Here is a 23,146-nt window from a genome sequence, read left to right on the forward strand (position 1 = left end):
CATATATTACCATGCCATATACATTTCCCTAGGAAAACCAATACTAAAAGTCAGTTCCAAGGCAGGAGAATGGCAAAAGCAGTGGGAGGCAAGTGACTTACTTGAACCCGGGACCTCCTCTCTCCAGGCCTGGCTCTCAACCCACTGAGCCATCTAGATACCCCACCTTGCAAGACATTTTTAAGATAGTATCATCTTGAAGGAAGAGATTAGAGAGATCCCCAGTCTAGAGGCTACTCCAATCACTCTCATTAGCTACTGTCACCACCATGCCCAAGAGAAGGGCTGAAGAAGATGCTAAAGGAAATAAGACCCAAGCTAGGGATGAACCCTAGAAGAAATTAGTATGGCTGTCTGCTAAACCTGTTCCTCCTTTCAAAGGTGGAACCCAAATCCCCAAAGAAAAGAGAGAAGTTCCTTAAAGGAAAAAGGGAAAGACTGGCCTATTAAAGATGGTGACCGCCATAGAAGATGGAGATGCCAAAACAGACGAGGCCCAGAAAACTGAAGGTGCTGGAGATGTCAAATGAACTGGGTGATTTTTTGAGCACTGTCTGGTGACTTCTGGTGACTGTGCAATTTGAAATACTATTTTAAAATCAACTTTTACAAAAATGCAGAATTTTGTTTTATACTATATTGTTAGCCCAGAAAAGAATTTGTTGTGGTTTTGGTTGGGTGGATGAGGTTGATGGCCAGAGATCCTATGTCTCAGAAGGTGGGTTCTCTCCTTAGTTTCTGAGAGGACTCCTCTTGAGTCAGGAAGAGAACAGGAAGCTTTCTTTCTCTGCCTCTCTGTTTTTTTCTGTCTCTCTCTTTCTCACACACACACACACACACACACACACACACACACACACACACACACGTAGTTATAGTTCCTTTCACAATGAGACTCTTTTCTAATGAAGAATTCTACAGTTTTCATTTCATTTCCTCGAAGTGAGGAAAGGCTCATGAAAAGTTATTAAATAACATACACTCAATGTGAAAGTGTCCACCTTCATTTACAATTTTCCCTGTTATAAAACAAGGCCTGTATTAGGTTTGAGAGTAGCTTTATGTATTTGGTAGTCCATAGGTGAGGGGAGTCGGAAAGTGCTTGTCTACTGTTGCCAGTCGTAGCCCACGTCCTGCCTGAATTACTGTGATTGTTCATGAAAAGTATCTTGGGTAAAGATGGTTGAAGTTGAGGGAGGAAAATGTATTCTCATACTCTATCTCTTGTGCTCTTTGTGACTAAACTATTTGGAAAGGCTGTCTACACTAGATTTTCCCACTTTTTCTCCTCTGACTCTCATCTTAAGCCCTATCTGGCTTCCAACTTTATCATTCCATCAACACTGTTGTCTCCAGAGTTACTAATGATCTCTCTTATTGCTAAATCTAATGGCCTTTTCTCTGTCCTCATTGCAGTCCTTAACCCTCCTCCACTGCTCCTCAATATTCTTTTCTCTCTGTGTTTTTGGGACGATCCCCTCTCCTGGTTTTCCTATATTTCTTTGTCTCCCTTGCTGAACCATTAGGTAGATCACACCCTCAATTTCTAAGTATCTTGAAAGGTTTGTTCCTGTGAGTGTTTCTCTTCTCCATCTCTACCACATTGCTTGACAATCTCCTCAGCTTCCATGGACTTAATTACCAATCTCTATGCTGACGAATCTCCAATCTAAATATCCTTCCCCAACCTCTCTGCTGCCCTCCAAGTTCACATTCCCAACTGTCTTTCAGACACCTTGTTCCCCATGCCCAGTAGACCTTTTAAACTCAGTGTGTCCAAGGCAGATCTCATTACCTTTCCCTTAAATGCTTCCCTTCTCCTATCTTCTCTGTTACTGAAGATGGCATTACTTTCTTCTCATTCCTCCAAGCTCTCCACTTGGGAGTAATCCTGGACTTCTCACTATCTCTCACCCACCCAGATTCAATCCATAATCAAAGAGTATCGATTCTACCTTTACAACCTCTTTAGAATACACCCCCCCCCTTCTGACACTGGCCCTACTCTGGTAGGTGTAGTGCAGGTCCTTAGCACCTCGTCCCTGGATTATAGCAGTAGCTGCTGAATGATTCGCCTGCCTCAAGTTTCTCCCCACTCCAGTCCATCCTCCATTCAGCTACTAAAGTGATTTTTCCTAAAGCACAGGCCCAACCATGTCACCCCCAACACACATACACAACTCAAGAAACTCCAGTAGCTCCCTTTTGCCTTCAAGATTAAATACAAAATCCTCTGTTTGGCATTCAAAACCCTTCATAAATTAGCCTGCTCTCACCTTTCCAATCCTCTTTCACCTAACTCTCTGACACATACTCTTCAATCTGGTGACAGTGGCATCCTGGCTGGTACACAAACAAGACCCTCCATCTCTCAGATCCAGGCATTTTCTCTGGCTCTTCCATCTTCATCTCTGCTCTCTGCCTTTCCTGGTTTCCTTTAAGTCCCAAATAAAATCTCCTGTTTTTCAGGAAGCCTTTACCAACCCCTCTTAACTCGAGGGTCTCCTCCCTTTTAATGATTTCTTTTTTTAGGCTGTATAGAGCTTGTCCTTACACATTGGTTTGCTGTTACATCAGCTTGGTTGGTGATGATTCTTTTTAAAAACAATTGTTTATTTATTTATTTGCTGCATTAAAGTTCTTCGGTATCTCTATCTCTCCTCCCCTCCTTGCACTAGAGAAGGCATCATTGACAAAAAGACAAATGTCAATATAAAATGATGTCTTGCTTGTTTCTATTTATCAGTGCTTTCTCTGGAAGTGGACATACACGAGTTGTCAAGATTGACCCATGATTCTTGAACAAGACACTCCCATCCTCCACCTTTGATCTTATTGCATTGGCTGTCACTTGTTCCTGGAATGCTTCTTTCCATCCCCCCACTCACCTTGCCCCAATGCCCACCCTTTCAGAATTTTACTGGTTTCCATCAAGATTCAGCTCAATTCTCCCCTTCTGTGAGAGGTCTTTCCTGGTCACTGCCCATTACTTCTCAGATAGTCTTCCATCTACTGTAGGTATTGAGCTCACATCTACTTATCTATGTGTTGTCTGTCCAACAAGCTCTTTGAAGACAAGGAATATATTTTTGTTTTTCTTTGTATCCATGGTGAGTAGCATATAGTTCTGTGATGGCAAACCTGTGACATGCATGTCAGCATTGACACACATAGCCATTTTTGATGACATGTGGCTGCACGTGGCCACATACAGAAAAGTACGGGGCTGCATGCCAAGGATGAAACATTTGCTGTAGTGTAGTGTAGACACTCTGTGAACTATAGATGACAATTAACTTACCTATTTTGGTTTATTAAATACAGTTATATATCACAATTATATATTTTTGTTATTTAAACTATAAATATCATGAAATTATGTTTTTTTCTTGAAGAGACCTGAAGTGACACCACCTGAGTTATGCTCAGTTTTTTGGCGAATTTTGACACACCGAACTCAAAAAGTTGTCCATGACTGATATAGTTTATCACATATCATATCATATTTATCACATAGATGATCACATATCACTTAATGAATGCTCATTGATAATAAGGAAAAAGACTCATACAAAAATATTCATAGCTGTGCTCTTTGTGATGGCAAAAAATTGGAAAATGAGGTGATGCCCTTCAATGGCTGAACAAATTGTGGTATCTGTCAGTGATGGAATACTATTATGCTGAAAGGAATGATGAACTGGAGGAATTCCATGTGAACTGGAAAGACCTCCAGGAACTGATGCAGAGTGAAAGGAGCAGAACCAGGAGAACAATATACACAGAGGATGATACAATGTGGCATAATCCAATATAAGGGACGTCTCTACTAGCAACAATGTAATGATCCAAAACATTTCTGAGGGACTTATGAGAAAGAAGCTATTCACACCCAGAGAAAGAACTGTGGGAGCAGAAATGCAGAAGAAAACAACTGCTTGATCACATGGTTCGATGGAGATATGATTGGGGATGTAAACTTTAGATGATCACCCTTGTGCAAATATCAATAATATGGAAATAGATCTTGATCAATGACACATGTAAAACCCAGTGGAATTGCTCATTGGCTATGGGGAGGGGCTGGGAAGAGGGGAGAGAAAGAACATGAGTCATGTAACCATGGAAAAATTTTCTTAATTAATCAATTAAATGAAATAAAAAATAAATGCTTGTTGATTCTCTGTATAACTGGTTATTGCTGCTCAACCAGCAGCTGGTGGTGTAGTGGTTAGGGTGCTGGACTTGGAGTCAGGGAGATTTAATGTCCTAGACCTTACTAAATGTGTGGCACTAGCCATGTCATTTAGCCTCTTTTGGCCTCAGTTTCCTTATCTGTAAAATGGGGCAAAAATTATACCTACCTAACAGGGTTTCTATGAAGTTCCATTGAGATAATATATGCAAAGTGCTCTACAAATCTGTAAAGACAGTATAAGTGTGGGCTATTTAAAATTCTTCTTTCCTCCTATTTTCTTGACCAAGGAGAAAGACCTTTAGATCTAAAGGACAGAATAAAAATGATTAATAGGGAGTTTATAGGAATAAACAAATAGGGAGAGAGCCCCAAAGCTCCTAGACCAGTGGACTAGGCTTTGGTTCCCAGGAAAATGCTCCAAAGTATATTAAAGGCTCAGCTAGGGAATGTTTGGAATAAGGAGCAGTGATCCCACAGAGATAGGAAGTGGTTGAGAGAATTCATGGCTACATATGAATCCTAGGTCTAGATGACCTGCTATCTTAGACCCACTAATAGACATATGCAATAGTCACTAATCCTGTTGGATTTTGAACTCCTTGAGGGCAGGGACTGTCTGACTTCCTTTTCTGTCCTTGGCATTTAGTACAGTTCTTAGCACCTAGTAAGTACTTATCTACGTGCTGTTTATTGATTATTATTTATCATAGACCCAAAGAAGGGAGACACTGGTCATGATCTAGGCACTTAAAAAACCCAAACTCTATGACTTCATTTTTGCCTGATGTGCCCTTCCAGGGGCTGGTTAATGTGCAGTCTGATATGAGGCAGTGACCTGGGACTCTGAAGACCCAAGAAGGGCTCTCATGCTCTGGCAGACCCTATCCAGGCTTTGAGTTTGGGTCCATACTATGTGTCTACTTCCATGACCCAGCCTAGTTGAACAAAGAAGAAACTGATGGCTGAATTATTGATGGGAGATGACTTCTTTTGCTATAAAAACTGAGAAACTCAACCTCTGAGGCATAGAAGGTGTTGTGACCCGGGTTGCTGGAGGAAATAGCCAAGCCAATGAAATCCCAGACTCTAGAAATAACCACAGACTTCATTATTGTTGTCATTCATAAGGCCAAGAAGTCTTAACTGTGCAGTAATAATACAGCTGTGCTAAGAATTCATCAGCTGGTGGCTAACAGCTTCCTTGTTCTTAGTTTCTGAGCACATTTCTTCAGTATAAATATTAGGGGTGGGCATGGCCCACACAGTGGGAGTCTCCCCAGGACCCTATCCCTTCCCTTGGTATAGTCCTATGCCTACTCCATCTTTCACCTGTATAAGAAAGTGGGACAGAGGTGGCCCACCCCTCTGTCTCCTTCCCTGCTACCACTTCTCTGTGTGTGGTGGATGAATCTGTATGTGGAGTCCCTGTGGATTCTCTGCCTCCCTTCCCTTACACCTAGCTGTCGCCTCCCCCAAACCAGAGTGTAATTCACCCCAGCTCCTACTTGCCACCAGGGCTGCAACTTCAATAAAGGTTTATGAGGTAGCAAGAACCTGAGATGGTGAGACCTGAGTTAGAAACTTATTCATACTTGGAATAAGAAGGTCTCATTCATTAAAAAAAAATTTACTGGGGCACTTAGTAGGTGGGTGAATGATGGTGGGTGGGTGGGGGCAGGAAACGGTACCTGCCACCATAGCTATATGGAATATAAAGGCTACAGAGGATACGTGAATGAATATTGAAAGACTTTATAGTTCCAAATACTCATGTGCTTCAAGAAATGCATTTGATCTCATTTTGGAGTAGTTAAAATGAGGGAAATGGGAAAACTAAAAGGTAGAGGGATCTCCCAGAAGGATTATGGGACAGCAGGAAGATAATTGAATTCTGAGTGAGGCAATGGGTATTCTGCTCTGGCTATGCTCCCAATTTGCTGGGTGACTGACCTGAGGCAAACACTTTCTTTCTCTGGTCATCAGTTCTTCACCTGAAAAATGAGGAGATTGGAGTGCAGCAGGAATTCTCTATTTTTGTGTATCATGAACCTTTTGGGTGATCTGGTGAAGCTCATGGACTACATTCATCTCAGAGTTGTCTTCAAATAAATAAACTTGTTATTTTCAAAAATGATGAAGGCTGGTATTATGAGGGAAAGTACTATTTTAATTACCATGGCCATGCTGGAAAAAAATATATAAAACCATGCCTGACTATTTCAAAAAATGCTGCCTGTCCGTATTGCCTCACATCTTCTCTAAGTAGCCAAAGAGCCCGTCTCAAGCCCGACCTCCGAATTTAAGCTGCGCTATATGTTGGAGACGTCACCACGTCCAAAACCGGAAACCCATTGGATAATGGAAAATGTAGTCTCAAAGTCCCCCACATGTCCAGAGGAAGTTTGACATATATTTACATATCTTGAGGCTTAATATCTCTAATGGAACCCCAGTAATTTTAAATAATACAAACTCCAAAGAATCATAAAGGAAACAAATCATATGAAAAATAGTCATAGAATTATTTTCCCGTCACAGTTCATGGAACTCCTGAAATCTGTCCATAGGTTCCTCTGTAAAGAAACTTTGGATTAGATGAATCCCAAAGTTCTTTTTTTTTAAAACCCTTAACTTCTGCGTATTGGCTCCTTGGTGGAAGAGTGGTAAGGGTGGGCAATGGGGGTTGAGTGACTTGCCCAGAGTCACATAGCTGGGAAGTGTCTGAGACTGGATTTGAACCCAGGACCTCCCGTCTCTAGGCCTGACTCTCAATCCACTGAGCTACCCAGCTGCTCCCCAAAGTTCTTTTTATCTCTAAAGTTCTATGACTTCATGACAATGTATTTCTCCATTGTCTTCTGTATATAGGAAACACTGTTGATTCTTGTTCAGTACTCACGGAACTCTGTAAGTCCTCTGTAAGCTGTGAGGTCTGCTTTTATGGACCTCCTTTGTCTCCAAGGCAACATGCCAGTCCCATACCCAACTCTTCCCAAGGTACTATTGCAGATGCTACTAACTTAGAACTCAACTGTATGCTTGTTCTCTTCCCAACAGAATGAAGAGACTAGAAATATTTATCCTCTCTTCCATAGATGGATCCAAGAATTCCAGGTCTAGAGCTGGAAGGGAATGAAAGAGAGAATTAAGGATTAATAGGAGAAAATGACTTGCCTAAGGTCATGCATATACTAACTGGCAGAGGGGGAAGTTGAACCCAAGGCTTTCTGGCTCATATCCAGGACTCTTTCCACTGTATCTTGAATGCTTAGGTTCTTTATAGAATTTTTCTTCTTCATCCTCAGAAATAGATGTTGGTGCCTCAAGAAGAATTCTCTTCATGGTGCTCTGGGGAAGCTCACCACAAGCTCTTCTACAGGTATGATGATCGAGTGTCCCATAGAAAGATGATCTTAATGAAACCAATTCTTTTAATTAATTAACTAATTAATTAGTTTGTTTGTTTATTTTTCCTTGCATGATTCTTATTGTCTCCTTCCCCTCTTCTTTCCCCCTTCCCAGAGTTGACAAGCAATGAAACCAATTCTTTTATTCATTTCTTTGAAGAGAACGTGTGAGCTGTCTTTCCGTTAAGCAAGAACCCTCTTTTCTTCTTTTCATTTAGTATTACATGGAGTGAGAACATCAGGAGAGATTTGCATCAGCCACTCCAGTAGGAGCTGATTCCCAGGTCTAGGCAATGTGTCAGTCTCAGCGCCCTCTCGCTCCCTTTTCTTTGCTTTCAGCCTTTCAGACTCACTTGGGAAAAGGCAGCAGAGAGCCGCGCTTGAGCCGAAACAAATTCAGAGGGAGGAAGAATGATCTTTGGACTTGTACAGAGAAGGAGAAAAAAACCTGGTCGACAGAGCGTTGAAATCCAAGTCACCAGAGTATAGACCAACCGGCCTTCTGCCGATCACTTAGTGGTGCTGGGCACCGCGCCAGACGCCGGGCGTAAGAAGACAAACGTGAAAGTCTCCCCTCAACGGATTTCTATTCTGTAAGGTAAGCGATACGGGCACGTGTGAGGGTGAAGGAAATCTGGGGCATACGCAGACGCCTCCATCTTCTTCAGCTGACGCCACCTCTCCACCTGAGGGGCTCCAGGGAGAATTGTGAGGCTGTTGGAGGGAAGCACCTTGCGGGAACTGTGGAGCATGTAGATATTCCGAAGGTGGTTCTGGTTAGCCAGCTACCGGGTCGGGAGGGGCCTTTTGGTTGCCCGAAGAGCAGGAACTGCCGGCGTCATCAGCGTCAGTAAGTTCTTTGCTTCCTGCGCCCATCCTTTCGCTGACAGGGTCTGATGGGAGATCACTGGGGGAGTGGAAAGGCCTCCGGACAAATGCGCCTTGGATTTTGGTTTGAGAGAGATGGATGAACACTAGACAGACGATGAATACTAGACAGACGGACGCATAAGCATTTAAAGGTAATTATTTTGTGCCTGGAAAGGGAAATTGAACACGGATGAACGGGCCGATCATGCATCAAGCATTTACAAGCCCCCCCCCCCCCCCCACTATGTTCCAGGCACTTGAAGCTGATGGTTGGAGCTTCACCGACAAAAGCAAAAGAGCCCTTCGTGAAAGATTTGCAAAGAGCCAACCTAGACCAGAAATGGAATGAAGCACCCAGAGGGTGAGGAGCTCCCCATCACTGGTGCTTTTTGTTTTCTAGGAACGCCCCTCCCTCCAGGCTCAGGATCCGTACTGAGTATTGGTTCCAAGGCAGAAGAGCGCTAAGCAATAGGCGATTGGGATCAGGTGATTGGTCCAGGGTCACCCAGTTACAAATTATCTGGGGCCAGATTTGAACCTAGGACCTTCCCTTCCTAGGTCTGGCTCTCTATCCACTGAGCCACCCAGCTGCCCTCCACTGGCGTTCTTAAGGTGGAGGCTGACCCCTGGCAGGGCTATCGGAGAGGAGATTCCTATCCGGGGACGGTTTCATCATTTTTTTTTTTTCATTTTTTCAGGAGGAGTCTTCGTTAGCTGACCTCTTGCTTCCCTCCTTCCTAACTCCAAGCTTCTCTGACTCTCGAAGGCCGCGAGGGACAGTCCATCCACTACTCCAGCCTTAAGCCACATTGCCTCAAAACGGATGGGCCTTCGGAGGCACACCCATAAAGATGGAAGGACAACCTGATCCCCAAATGAGAACTTGGCAAATAGTCTTTCTTTTTAACTCAAAAAAGAATTGGGGGGGGGGCAGAATTCTTTCTTAAATGAACTCACCATTAATATATTTCATAAGGGCTTAACCAGAACCAGAGGGAGAAAATGCAATTACCGAGTTAGTGCCCCTTCAATGCATGTCAAAGTCCTGGAGACATTTTGTGCTGTGCGAACAGCTGCTCCCTGAAACGGAGCCAGCATGTGAAACCTAACAAAGGGGACAGACTCCCCTTTCCAGAATCTTTTCATTGAAAACAAGAAAAAAAGTTATTTTAGAAAATAAAGCCACCCAACGAGAAGCGAGTATCTGTGGGAGCCAGCAGCTGGGTCGGCCTTCGGTGCAACATCAACCCTGGTCATGCTGCCTTTGCTGTGCTGGCCCCCAGCAGACAACTCCCCTCCCCAAGCCCCCACCCGTGCTCCCTGATACACACGTATAGCCAGAGAGAGGCAGGGAGGCTCCTGGGGGAGGGGGGAGGCCTGTGACTTTGAAGAGTTTTCTTTCCCGAAATGATGAAGAAAGTGGCATTAATGAAAAAGCTTTTAGGGGTTGATTCACCTGCCAAAATGCCCCCCTGATGGAAGGAGCCCAGGCTTTAAATGGACTTTAATGAATGTGGCTGAGAAACGGAGCAGCAGTATTGGAACTCAAAGCTGGAAAGGAAAGATGCCAGCCAAGAAGCTTACAACAGGGACTTTTTGAAAACTTCATTGGAAGGCAGTTGAAATAATATGCCTCTCTCCATAGCAACAGCACTTAATTACGGTGGGCTCGGGCCCAAAAATGTGTGCTGGAGCTGTACAGAGGGAGGGAGCGCCCCCAGCCTTCGGGTCAAAAGTGCAGCCCCGCGAAGACCTCCCGGGCCCACGTAGACACGGGCATGCCTTTCCCGCCCAGCCAGGAAGATGCTCCAGAGCAGGTAGCAGCAGTAGACTCGCCTGGGAAGTTGGCCCGACAGAGGTTTGGACCGGAATGAAATGGCAGCTCAGGAAATGCCAGCTGGGGCACTGGATCCATGTGGGCGAGGAATTACTCCAGAGTATGTTTACTTGGGCAGGCCGCGTTGGGTCAGGAGGCTTGGAATTCCCCAGCGGTAATGGTGTGAACTGAAGTGGGCTGCGGACCTGGCTGGCTCCTGAGGAGCTCCGAGGTCTGACGAGAGATTTACAAAGGTGCTGGGGACAGTCAAGAAGGGGGCCATGCAAGGCTTCTTAGACGGGGCTCTCTCAGCAGAGAATGGCATGGTGGGCACAGGGGTTGCCGTGCTACAGGAGGAAGAGAGAAGTGGAGTCTCTGGGCATAACAGAGTTTCAAAAAGAGGCCACCGACGTCTATTAAACGAAATCAGCCAAGAACCTCGTGCTCAGAGTTCAGGACACTCTCCAGAGATGGTCTTCTCAGTGAGATGTTGCCATGGAATAGAGACGAAAAGCAAAGAGACGAGGATGAAAGACTCCAACGCGCTAGTTAACCACCCCCAAATTCCCTTGATCCCATCTCCATTGTTGGTCTGTGATTATTCCTGAAACATCGATGTTTAGAGTCTCCGGCTGTCTAATAAAACGAATGATGGAACTGGAAAAAAATGAATTATGTCTAAGCTAAGTTCTGTCTTTCCCACAGCGATCCAAAAAATGGCAATTACACTGGATTGGATTGAATCAAATATATTCTTCCCCAAGACTCAGAGTAAAGTGCCAATACTTTCCCTCTTTTAATGAAAAAGAGAGCCTGGAAAGTAGGGATAATAAAAGAAATTCTCAGGAAAGTGGTGGGGCTGTGGGAGAAGGAGATAAGAAAAGAGAAAGAAAGGAGAAAGGGAGCCCTCCAACCTTGAATGCTTCAACAGTTGGCCCATGGCTCACTTTGAGCTTGAGCAACTTTTCTTGGGCCAGAAAGGACCCCAATTCCCCAAGCTAAAATGAAATACATTGTTTTCCTGGCCCTCATAAAAACTGTTAGCCTAGTCCCAGAATGCAGCATTTCTAACCTATGAAGGAATTCTATTTCCTGATTCTGCTGTTGATAATATTGTAAGCTCAGAATCTTAGCCCTGGAAGGAACTTTAGAAGTCATCCCGTCTAGCCCACCCCTGACATTGTAATAGCCTGTCCATCCTGCCCAACAGGTAGCCATCCGTGCTTGGGAGATGGGGCGTTCCCTTGGGACACTGCATTCCTGGAGAGCACTAACAGTTAGAACATTCTTCATTGGAGCAGGTATCAGCCTTGCTGACACATCTACCCACTCATCCCAACTCTGCCTGCTAAAAGTATGCTAAGCAACTGGCATGCCCAATAGCTTCTAGCCAATGACTCCCCAAATATTTGATGATAGCAAATATTACTTCTCCAAACTCCTGCCACCCGTCTTCCCTTTTCTGGTCTTTACATCTTGACTTCCTTCAAGTGGTCCCACTGTAATGGGCTTATAGACTCTCTCATTCTTCTGGTTATCCTCTCTTAGAATGGATTGACTTTCCAGAAGATTCTACAAGAGACCAGATCTTTCTGGCTTTCTGTCAACCTCATATCTAATAAATATTGAGAGGACTACTAAGTGGTGGTTGAATGGATAGAGATTCAGGTCCAGAGATGGGAGTCCTCAGACACTTCCCAGCTGTGGGAACCAGGACAAGTCACTTAACCCCAATTGACTAGCCCGTTCCACTCTTCTCCTTTGGAACTTAGCACTGATTCTAAGACAGAAGGCAGGGGCTTAACACATATCTGGGCATTTAATCACATCACAAAATCTTTGAATTTCATAATAAGGAGGTTCCTTAGAAGAAATGCTACAAGGCAATGTCCAAGGTCCACTTCTGAGCCTCTTTAATAGAAATATTCCTGATGGTTGCCACAGATGCAAAGACAGAGACAGACAGAGCCAAAAAACATTTTTGGCTCACTTTGGAGTCCCAATAAGTGAGCCATTTTAGAAGTGGATTCTGTTACAGTGAATGACTTCAGGTGCTCCTCAAGTCCTCAAGGGGGAGAGCTTCTCTGCTATCTCTAAAGGTTCAGGCAATGCCATCTTCTCAAGTGAGGGCTAGGCTTAGCTCCAGAGGATTTAAGAACCTCATTAGGGGAAGTCAACAAATTATTCAGGGCTTCATCTGAAGGATTCGTTGTATTGTTACATAGCCAACATTGAATAATATGTGCAGGGAGATACCATGGGAAACTTCAGTGAGTGCTTTACTCAAAGCAAGGTATCTATGGCATTAGGAAATACAGATGAAGAAATCTACAAATTAAAGGACTATCAAAAAAAAAGGGAAATGGTCTTAGTTGGATTCAATTTTTCCATGTGAATGTGTCAGTTTTAAGTGATAATGGGTATTTTCTAAAAAGCCACAGATATTCCGGATGTAGTGGAGATGCCTGAAATTGTCCTCCCTTCAATTTTTATATTTGATTAAGAGCAATTTTTCTACTTTGTTCTATAAGCCCTTACTCCAAGATCTCATCCTGGCAGTGAGGGAACCCTGGGTTCTAGTTGGCGATGCTATAAGCTTTCACCATAGACAGCAGCTCTAATCTGAAGATCAGATAAGCTGAGTATAGAGAAAATCCTCCCAAGGAAACAAGGAGCCACTTGTTGGTAATTCTTTGGCAGTGACAATCATGGGACAGAGAAAAATAGAAAATGATCTTAGATCTGTGTGGTCCATTTCTGTTTCTGCAATGATAGGGACAGGGGAAGAAAGAGGGGCAAAGGATGCGAAGAAATCTCTCCATTTTTCAGCCATCTCTGAACACTAGCAGCCACTTGTCCTCTCAGTGTGAGGTCTTGATGTCAACTGAGCGGACAGCCTGCTGGAGGGACTGAATTATATCCATTTTGACATTCTTACCATAAACAAAACCAGAAAGTAGAAAGAAGTTACAGTGACTTGGAAAGATGGTTCACAAGTCCTCCTTGGAGAGACAAAGAGAAGAGCTGGCAGAGCTGGTTTTGTGGTGCGTCCAAAGACAACAAGAACCATTATTTCACGGGATACTTAGTCAACTCATAATGCAATGCTCATGACAAATATTTGCAAAAAATATCTCCATAGAAATAATTGCAGATCATGCTCTGATTTGAAGAATGAATAGAGGGCAGGGGATAGAAGATCGAAATTCAAATCTGGACTTAGATAATTACTAGCTGTGTGACCCTCGGTAAGTCAATTAACTTCTGTTTGCCTCCGTTTCCTCAACTATAAAATGAGGATAACAATCTCATAGGATTTTTGTGAAGATCAAATGAGATAAATGATACAGCTAAAGCAACATTCAGGGGAGAATTTGATTCCTAGAAACACGCATGAACAAAATAGAAGAAAATATTTTAAATGAATATATATAAAAATGATAAACCCAACAAATCAACTAACCCAAAATAAACACAAAGAAATCCAAAATGAGAAAAGAAATAGATAAGCTACAAACCTCAAAGGCCATGGAAATGGTAAACCCTTCTCAAAGCTCCTTCTTTCAAAAGCCCCTCTGACAAGCCTTTGGTTAAACTGATTAAGGAGAAAAAGAAAGAGGAGGAGGAGCACATGGTTTTCTCCTTTAAGGAGAAAATAAGATCAATAACATAACAATCAATCATGGTAAAAATTCAACAAGAAAAGAATTCTCAGAATTTATTCTGCATAGTTATATGCTAACAAAGGTGACAACACAAAAGAGACAGATCTGTTCCAAAATATAAGATTTCCAAACAGAAGACCAGTAGAGATCTTTAATAACGCAATATCAACAGTAGAAACAGAACTAGTTGTAAATGAACAAGTCAAGGAAAGAGGGGACTCCTCTTGATGGATTTGTAGAATTCTATCAAACCTTTAGACACAAATTAGTACCAATACTGAACAAATTGTTCCTCCCAAAACTGATAAAGAATAAACTCTAATTTTCCCAGCAGTTTTTGTCAAATAGTGGATTTTTGTCCCCAAAGTTGGGCTCTTTGGGTTTATCATACAATGTTTTGCTGATGTCATTTACCCCAAGTCTATTCCACTGATCCTCCCTTCTATCTCTTAGGACTCTACCAGAATCTGTTTCTCAATCAAACATAGCACTCATGCCTAAACCAGGGAAGGATAAAGCAAAGAAGGAGAACTATAGATCAAAGCCACTAGAGAAAAACAAATAAAAAACTAAAATAATCCTGTCAAGCAGATTAGAGTAATTTATCCAAGAAATAATTCATCACCAAATTGAACTTATACTATGGAATGGAATCAAGAATGGTTCAACATTATAAAAAATGATCAATGTAATTACATAATTAATCATATTAAAACAGAAACATAAAAAACCCCATGATTTTCTTTTTTCTTTCTTTACTTTTTAAAAATAAAAACCCTTACCTTCTATCTTTGAATCAATCATGGGTATTGGTTCCAAGGCAGAAGAATGGTAAGGCAATGGGGTTAAGTGACTTGCCCAGGGTCACACAGTTAGGAAGTGTCTGAGGCCAGATTTGAACCCAAGACCTCCCGTCTCTGGGCTTGCCTCTCAGCCCGCTGTGCCACCCAGCTGCCCCACCCATGAATAGAAAACAAAATATCTTTGGCAAAATACAGCAGTCATTTATGCTAAAAGTATTACAAAATATTTAGATTCAGAAAATATAGGCAAGGAAGGACATTTTTGAGAATCATGAAAGGTCCATCCAAAATCAAAAGGAAACATCATATGTAGTGGGCTATATTCTAATAAATACTAGAAAAAGAAAGTATGCCCACTGTCCCCACTTTGTTTGATATGGTCCTCGAAATGCAAACAAATGCAATAAGACCAAAAAAGAAAAAAAAGAAATTCAAGGTATAAAGATAGGTAAAAAAAGTGATAGAAGTGTTCCTATTTGCTAACACAATAGTTTACTTAGCCAAATAACAAAGATACAGGCAATTGATAACTTCAGCAGTGGCAAATCACAAAGTAGACCCTCAACTATCAACTGCATTTCTATGTAATAATAACAAAATCCAAGCAATAACAATACAAAGGGAAATCTTATTCAAAATTGCTATAAGTGCATAAAGTATTTAGGGCTCAATCTATCCAAGCACACACAATACTTGTATGGATTCACTTACATATTAAATATTCCTTAAATAAAGAAGTAACTGATGTAACTGTAAAAATAATGTTCATGGCTGGGTTGTGCTGATATAATAAAAATGACAATAATACCAAAGTTAGTTTCCCATTTTAGTGCTGTGCCAACTAAACGCTAATAAGGAAATTTACTAGACTTGATAAAATACTAACAAAATTTATTTGGAGAAACAAATGATCTAGATTAATAAGATGTTATTAAAAAGAGAGAGACAAAAAGGGAACAGCCCATCCCGATCTTGCACAATATAATGCTATAGTTTAAAATAATATGAAGTAGATCAATGAAACAGAATAGATAAGAGAGTCAGAAAGGAGTACCATTAATAACTCTTGTGTTTGAAAACCTGGAAAACAGAAATTAAATTCTAGGAATTTAATGTAATTCTTCCCCCCTCTGAACCCCTCTCCCCTTCCACATGCACACATATCCTTTAAGGCCTCTAAAATAATACAGTATAAATAGTGCTAGAATTGAAGTCAAAATCATCAGATCAAATTTCTCCCCAGATGACCACTCCTTGTGTGACTTTGAGGCTTCCCGAGCCTCAGTTTTCCCATCTGTAAATTGTACCAGAAGAGCCTTGGAATTCTGTATTTATGATACCATTTTACCTCTTTTAATAAAAACCTATAATAATGATTCACATAAAGAGACTACCACCTTTCATCGCTCCTCCCATAGAAACTACAAATATTGTTTCTGCATCTTTCGGAGGAATGAGATCTTGGAGTAAGAATTTTACTATCTTTCTATGGGGAGTCTCAGGAAAAAGATCCCTGAAATCTCAAAGATGTTGTCAGTGGACAAAGACTTCCAGAATCTCGTAGATAATCTGAGAATTTCTGTAGGTCATTTCATATAGAGGTTTTCAGGAACATCTGTGGCAACAACATTTCAGCCCAAGCCACTAACAGACACCATTCATTCAGCTAACGAGACTTGAAAAGCTGGATGACTTTGCACACTGCCATCTCCTTCTTTCCTACCAGAATTTCTAAAGGGGCTAATTAGAAGCCCAGCTCAGCCTTTGTGGGACTTCGGCTTTATCTCTTGAGGGTCTCTCCATCTTTCTCACTCACACACAGATCAGGGCCAGCTGTTTCTGAAGTGGTTGCTTCTGATATTTGAATTTCTAATCTGAGGATACAGAAAAGAGGAAAGACTGGGGATGGCAGGATCCATTCAATGGAGATGATGTTCTGATGAATGGAGTCATGAAGAAGGCCCTCAGAACACAGAGGCAATGGGTCACAGCAAAAAAGAAACAGGGGATACAGGTTGTGTCATTAGAATCTGTTACCCTAAAAAGCTATGATCCCCACATTTAATTTAACTTTTACAAGCTTCAAAACCTACTTCTCTCTCCTATTACCTGTGTGATCTTGGGCAAGTCACTTTCCCTCTGGAGGCCTGTTTTCTCAACTAATGGTCTCAATACCCTCAGTTCTAGGTCAGTGGTGCTGTGATCAATGGACTCTGAGAATGAAGTGGGCACAAGAAATCAATAACCCCTTCTTCATCTTCCTAGCTGACATGATGAGGGAGGTTCTACAGAGATCTCTTTTCAGATGCCCAAGAACCTCAGGTCGAAATGAAAGTTTTTGGTTACCATAAAGGAAATCCAGTGTGAAACATCCACCTTGCTTATTGTGAGTTAAATAGCTTTCTCTTGGGTGGCGTTAGGGCAACAGTTTGTCTTCATTAAGACTTGAGCGAGGGCAGACTCTTGATTTTTGGTTTGGTAGCCCAGTGCCTCCAAAGGAGCTTGACCCACAGTTGATACTTCATAAATGCTCACTGAGAGAATGAAATGGAGGGGGTGAATTTCTTCAAGTCTTTTTTTTTAAACACCAAATATCTGGGGGAATGAGTTCAATTCGTTATTTATTATTGTTTTTTTCCCCCAAAGCAAGAGGGCTTTACTCATTTTAAAAAATACATTTTATATACGTCTTTTGTTTTCATATCTGTCATTTTGGGATATTCCTCCCCCTTTCAGCCCCCCCCCCCACTTACTCACTCACTCCAGAACCAAATTCTGTCTTGTAATTACAATATGGAAAACAATTAAACCTGAACCATTGAAAGAAGGGCTGCATCGGATACCACATGCAATGCTGTTCTCTCATGGCGCCCTGCCTCATTCCTCATTTTTTTCTCCTGCCTTCTTGGAATCCTTGTAAGCACTTGGCATAGTGCGTAGTCCTTCTCCCTTTATTCTGCATCAGTTCATTCAGCTTTTCCTATGTTTCCTTGACTTGCTTTTGTTCACAATTTCTTACCGCACCACAATATTCCACAGCATTCTTCTACCCTAGTATGTTTATTGGCAGTCCCTTAGTCATTGAACATAAACTTTGTTATTACCCTGACAAAAATATTATTAGTATTTTTAGTTTGTTTCTGTCTTTGGCCTCCTTGAGGTATATGTCGAGTAATGGGATTGGTGGATCAAAGGGCAAAAACGAATTTAATCACCTTCCTTGCATCCAAACTCTTGTCTAGGTCCTGTGGACCAATCTGTAGCTCGACCAGTAATGTAATGGCCTTCGGAAGCTCTTCTAACACTGATTCTTATGATTTTCTGTCATTTTTGCATCTTGGCCACCATACAGGGATTGAGGTGAACCCAAGGACTGGTTTTAATTTGCCCTTATTATGAGTGACTTGAAGAAAAATGGGAGGGAGAGAGGGAATTCAACTAATCTACTGCTGGTCTCTGAGCTCAGCATACATTTTCTTGAAGAAAAATAGAAGGAAAGAAAGAAAAAGAAGAAAGTAAATTCATGAACGTTTTCTTAATATTATTTAATCAAGTGTGAAGCACTCTGTGTTAAACTGATGATACCAAACTAATTTTAAAGAGATGTGCCAGCTCTCGAGGAGCTTACATGCTCCCAGAGGAGACAAAACATGAAAACGGAAAAGAAAGGAGGGAGAGAAGATGTGGGGATGGCAGGGAAAGCAGCTGTTGTGGAGCTGAAGGAGGTGGGTGAGTGAGCCGGGATGGATGTGGAGGTGATGAACATGGATTCGACGTAGAGTCAAGCTCTTGATGAAGCCAGCCTCCACCAGAGCATGTCTTTATATGTTTGTCGAAAGTTCTTCTTTTGAAAGACCTCTTGATTGCTCATGTGTTGAGGAATGGCTCTTGGTCTTACATACATCCCATCCCAAAGGCTCAGGGGAATTCTCAGCTTTAATAATTTAGAACTGCCCGAAGACTTTTGGGACTCATGTCTTTACGTAAACGTATGTATGTACCTATGAGTATACAGACATATACAGTTATATATGTATATATTTAGACTTATAACTATAGGAATAAATATGAAATGGACTTTTAGTATGACACTTTGACCTACTTTCCCCCACTTGCTAAGGTGTCTTGTGCATTTTCTAGTTCTTGCAGAATTTTTTAAAAATTTAGGCGATTGATGTCTATTTAAACTTGTACCAATATGTCGATTCTTGTTTAGCCAATGAGTTCTCGCCTGATCCAGGGCTGCCGCTGCTCTCTATTTGCTCCTGACGTTTCTAGGCTGTGACCTTTTCCATTTTATGACACACGCCTTATCGTGTCACCTGGCACATGGCATACAGCACCCTCGTGATCGAAAGCTTATTTCTGACCATTTGCTCCCCAGTTCTCCCAGCAGCTCTGGTCACGCAGAAGTCCATTCCCCAAAACTTATGTTCTGGAGTTTATGACTCACTGGATGGCTGGCTTGGATTGCATCTGGTTTTTGCTCATCTCATTTCTTTTATGTATTTACTATTCTGATTTGTAACCAGCAGTAAATCGTGCTGATGGTTACTGCTTTATTGTAGCGTTAGACGCCTTCCTTGCAATGCTACGGTCTCTTTATTCCTCCTGTCCCCATTACTTCTACTAAGATTCTAGGCTTTTTGTTCATCCAAGGGATATTTAATGAAGAAGTTTTATAAACCACTTATAATTTGATGACGATAACGCAAATTACATAGAATTATTAAGAAAGGATTATTCTTATTGAATTGGCAAGACCCATTAATGAGCACTGAATGTTTCTCCAGTTATTTAAGTGGTGACATCTCTCTCTTCGGATTGGCCTTTAGTTTTCTCATCTGGAAAAGGAGTCCTTTGTTCTGCAGGGCACAGACACTACCACTAAATTAATGATGCTTAAATACGATATTTGGACAACAGATTTTGCTGGTTGGTGAGCCATACATTTTAGATGATCAAAGTTATGAAGATTAAAAAAAATCACTGTCACCAATAGTCCTTGCTTGCTGAGCAATAAACAAACTTCCCTGGCAATGTCCGAAACCGGTGACCAATGAAGAACTCTGGAGAGTGGTGGAATGAGGCAACTGTTGGCTTGGAATTCCATTTAATTCAATGAGTCTTCCCTAAGTACTTACTACTAGAGGCAGGCAGAGTGGTAGGAACAGGAGATGCAAAGTAAAAACTAAAACTAAAAACAAGCCAGTCCCTTCCCTCAGGGAGCCCATATTCTGTTGTGGGGGTACGGCACCTGCTCAGGTAAATAAAGACCCACATAAAGTAAAAATACAGAGAGAAGTAACTACAGGGGAAGCAAGCTAGTCCCCAGAAGAGGTGCTACTTGAAGAGAGCCAGGGCTCCCAAGAGGCAGAATTGAAGCAAGAGAGGATTCCAATTATAGGTGACAGCCAGGGCAGAAACAGGGATGCTGAGCTTAGAGAACAGCAAGTAGATTAGTTGACTTGCTACATAGGGAAGGTATGGGGATGAATCATGTGTGATCTCCATGGATTCATTGGCTGGAGTCAGACTGTGAAGGGCTTCCATTGCCAGAAGGAGACTGTATTTTCAACATGGTATTTGATTATCTTTTTCCCCCCTTTTGGTTTCTATTTCAGGAAAGTACTTGTCATTTTAAAGACTGATGTTTAAATTTGGGGTACTTTGAGATCAATCTTATTTGTCCCCTTCAGGCTCAGGTTTGCATTTTTCAGCTGCCCAAGTCTTAGATTTTCTCTAAAAGGTACCAGTTATTCTGGGGATTCACTAACACATTGAAGGGGCAGCTGGGGTGGCTCAGTAGATTGAGAGCCAGGTCCGGAGACAGGAGGTCGTGTGCTCAAATCTGCCTCAGTTACTTTCCTAGCTGTGTGACCCTGGGCAAGTCACTTCACCCTCATTGTCTAGCCCTTACTGCTCTTCTGCCTTGGAACCAGTTTTGGTCCAAGGCAGAAGGTAAGAGTTTCACATTGAAGCACATTGAAGAGTGAGGCTGATTGAGTATATTATTCCACCTCACTTAAGTAAGTGGTAATATGCTAAGCATAATACAGGAGACCATGTTCCAGCCATGATGCTGAGAAGGAACCACTTGGAATGCTGATGGAGGAGGATATCTCATGCTCATCCCCTTCTTCTCATTTTGAGGAGAACTTTTGGACTTCAAAGGATCCAGAGGATTTGGAACTTCTTATCTATCTATTGGTGTCCTAGTAGCATCCTTGGAACAGCTGATCTGAACATCTATACCAGGAACCGAGGACAGGCTCTATAAAGAGGACAGAAGAAAAATACATTCTACCTAAAGGTAATATGGTGAAAGGTAGAATCTTGCAAACTCCAGTAAAATGACTTATAGGAGTTGTGAGTTATCCCTCTTATTACATGAGTTTTCTAAGCTTGAGCTCATTTGTCCTGGACTTTCTATGTACCCATGGGAGAATATGTGTCTACTTGCAGGTAGGATGGATAGTTCTATATCTAATATCTAATATTTTATTTTTCCACATGTAATAACTTTTAACATACATTTTCTGAATTATGAGATCCAAATGATCTCCCTTTCTCCATTCTCTCCTCTCTCCCTGAGATAGTAAGCAATTTTATCTGGGTTATACATATATAATCATGCAAAACTTATTTCCATATTAGTCATATTGCGAGAGAATGCCCATATAAAACCAAAAGCACAAAATAAAGTACACACACACAAATAAAATAAAATGAGAAATAGCTTCTTTCAGTTGGTATTCAAATTCTTTTTTTTTTTTCTTTTTAAACCCTTACCTTCCATCTTAGAATCAAGACTGTGTATTGGTTCCAAGGCAGAAGAGCAGTACATGCAAGGTAATGGAGCTTAAGTGACTTGCCCAGGGTCACACAGCTAGGAAGTGTCTAAGACCAGATTTGAACCTAGGACCTCCCATCTCTAAACTTGGGACTCAATCCACCTGAGCCACCTAACTGTGACTTCCTTTTTTTTTTGCATTCAAATTCCATCAATTCTTTCTCTGGAGATAGATAGCATTTTATGTCATAAGACCTTTAGAACTGTCCTGATCATTGTATTACAGAGAATATCAAAGACTTTTCCAGTTGATCATTGTATGACATTGCTATTTGTGCAATGTTCTCCTGGTTCTGATCACCTCACTCTGCATCAGTTCGTGCAGGTCTTTTGCAGGTTTTTCTGAAATCATCCTGTTTATTGTTTCTTACAGGGCAATCGTATTCCATTACAATCCTATACCACAATTTCAGTTCAACCATTTTCCAGTTGATGGACATCCCTTCAATTTCCAATTTTTTTACCACCACAAGAAGAGCTGCTATAAATATTTTTGTATGTTGATCTTTTTCTCCTTTTTTTGATCTCTGGGATACCAATCTAGTAGCAGTATTATCGTATAAAAGGGCATGCATAGTTTTGTAGCATAATTCCTTTGGCACAGTCCCAAATTGCTTCTCTGTAATGGATTTGTTCACAATTCCACCAACAACGCATTCAAGTTTTCCGCATCTCCTCCAACATTTTTCATTTCCCTTTAATTCATATTAGTCAATCTGAAAGGTTTGAGGTGGTTTTAAAGTCAGACAAATAAGCAGATAGGTAAGGGATTCAGGGAGAAGTGTTCTAGGTGGTAGAGAAAGGAGGATTATATTGTCCAGAGACTTTGTTCTCTCATATGGCCAATTTGATCAGTTCTAAATTTCATTCCAAAGCTAGAACCTGCCCATTGTCAGAAAGCCAAGTTCTTGAGGAGCCAAGCTATCACACTGATTACTCAAGGACCCAGCTGCCAATCAATCCATCAGCGCTTCATTCTCCTCAGGATCTGCTAGATTCAGCCACTGACTAGTTTACCCAGTGATAGAAAATGGGCCAGAGACTTCCAAGAAAAATAGGATATCAGTACAACAGCCTTGGAGTGCTTCGCTGATGCTGGGGTTGGGGCATCACAACCTTTAGGAAGTGTTCCAGGAGATCCACATGATAGTCTTGCAATCGTGTCAGCAGGGCAGTAGGAGCTGGACCTGCAGGGACTAGGCATGACCCTGGTATTACCTACTTTCCCATCACTGGCAGCTCCACAGCAGCCTTTTGCCTCTTTACAGATTTTACAGCCGGAAGGAAATCAGTCTGCAGAGAAACCTTCTGCTGGTTCACTGCCGTTAGCTATCAGCACGGCCCCAGAATGAGCGATCCGTTCCTTTCCCGGGCACAGCTCCCTCTCTAAATCACCGAGCAATATTCTAAGCTGTCCACACAAATACTCCCAGGCATGAAAAGAAGTGGAAATGCCTTCATCTCACTTCTTCAAGCTTTGATTCCCAACTGACCCATGGAGAACATGTTCCGAATGGCTGCTTTGCATGGCAGG

General features: G+C 41.8%; 1 pseudogene; it reads left to right on the forward strand.

Moving 5' to 3' along the window:
- The window catches only part of LOC123246922, a 30,476-nt pseudogene extending 22,487 nt beyond the window's left edge, over window positions 1-7,989 (forward strand).
- The last annotated feature ends 15,157 nt before the right edge of the window (window positions 7,990-23,146 follow it).

The sequence above is a fragment of the Gracilinanus agilis genome, chromosome 4, assembly GCF_016433145.1.
Source record: "Gracilinanus agilis isolate LMUSP501 chromosome 4, AgileGrace, whole genome shotgun sequence".
NCBI classification, from domain to species: domain Eukaryota; kingdom Metazoa; phylum Chordata; class Mammalia; order Didelphimorphia; family Didelphidae; genus Gracilinanus; species Gracilinanus agilis.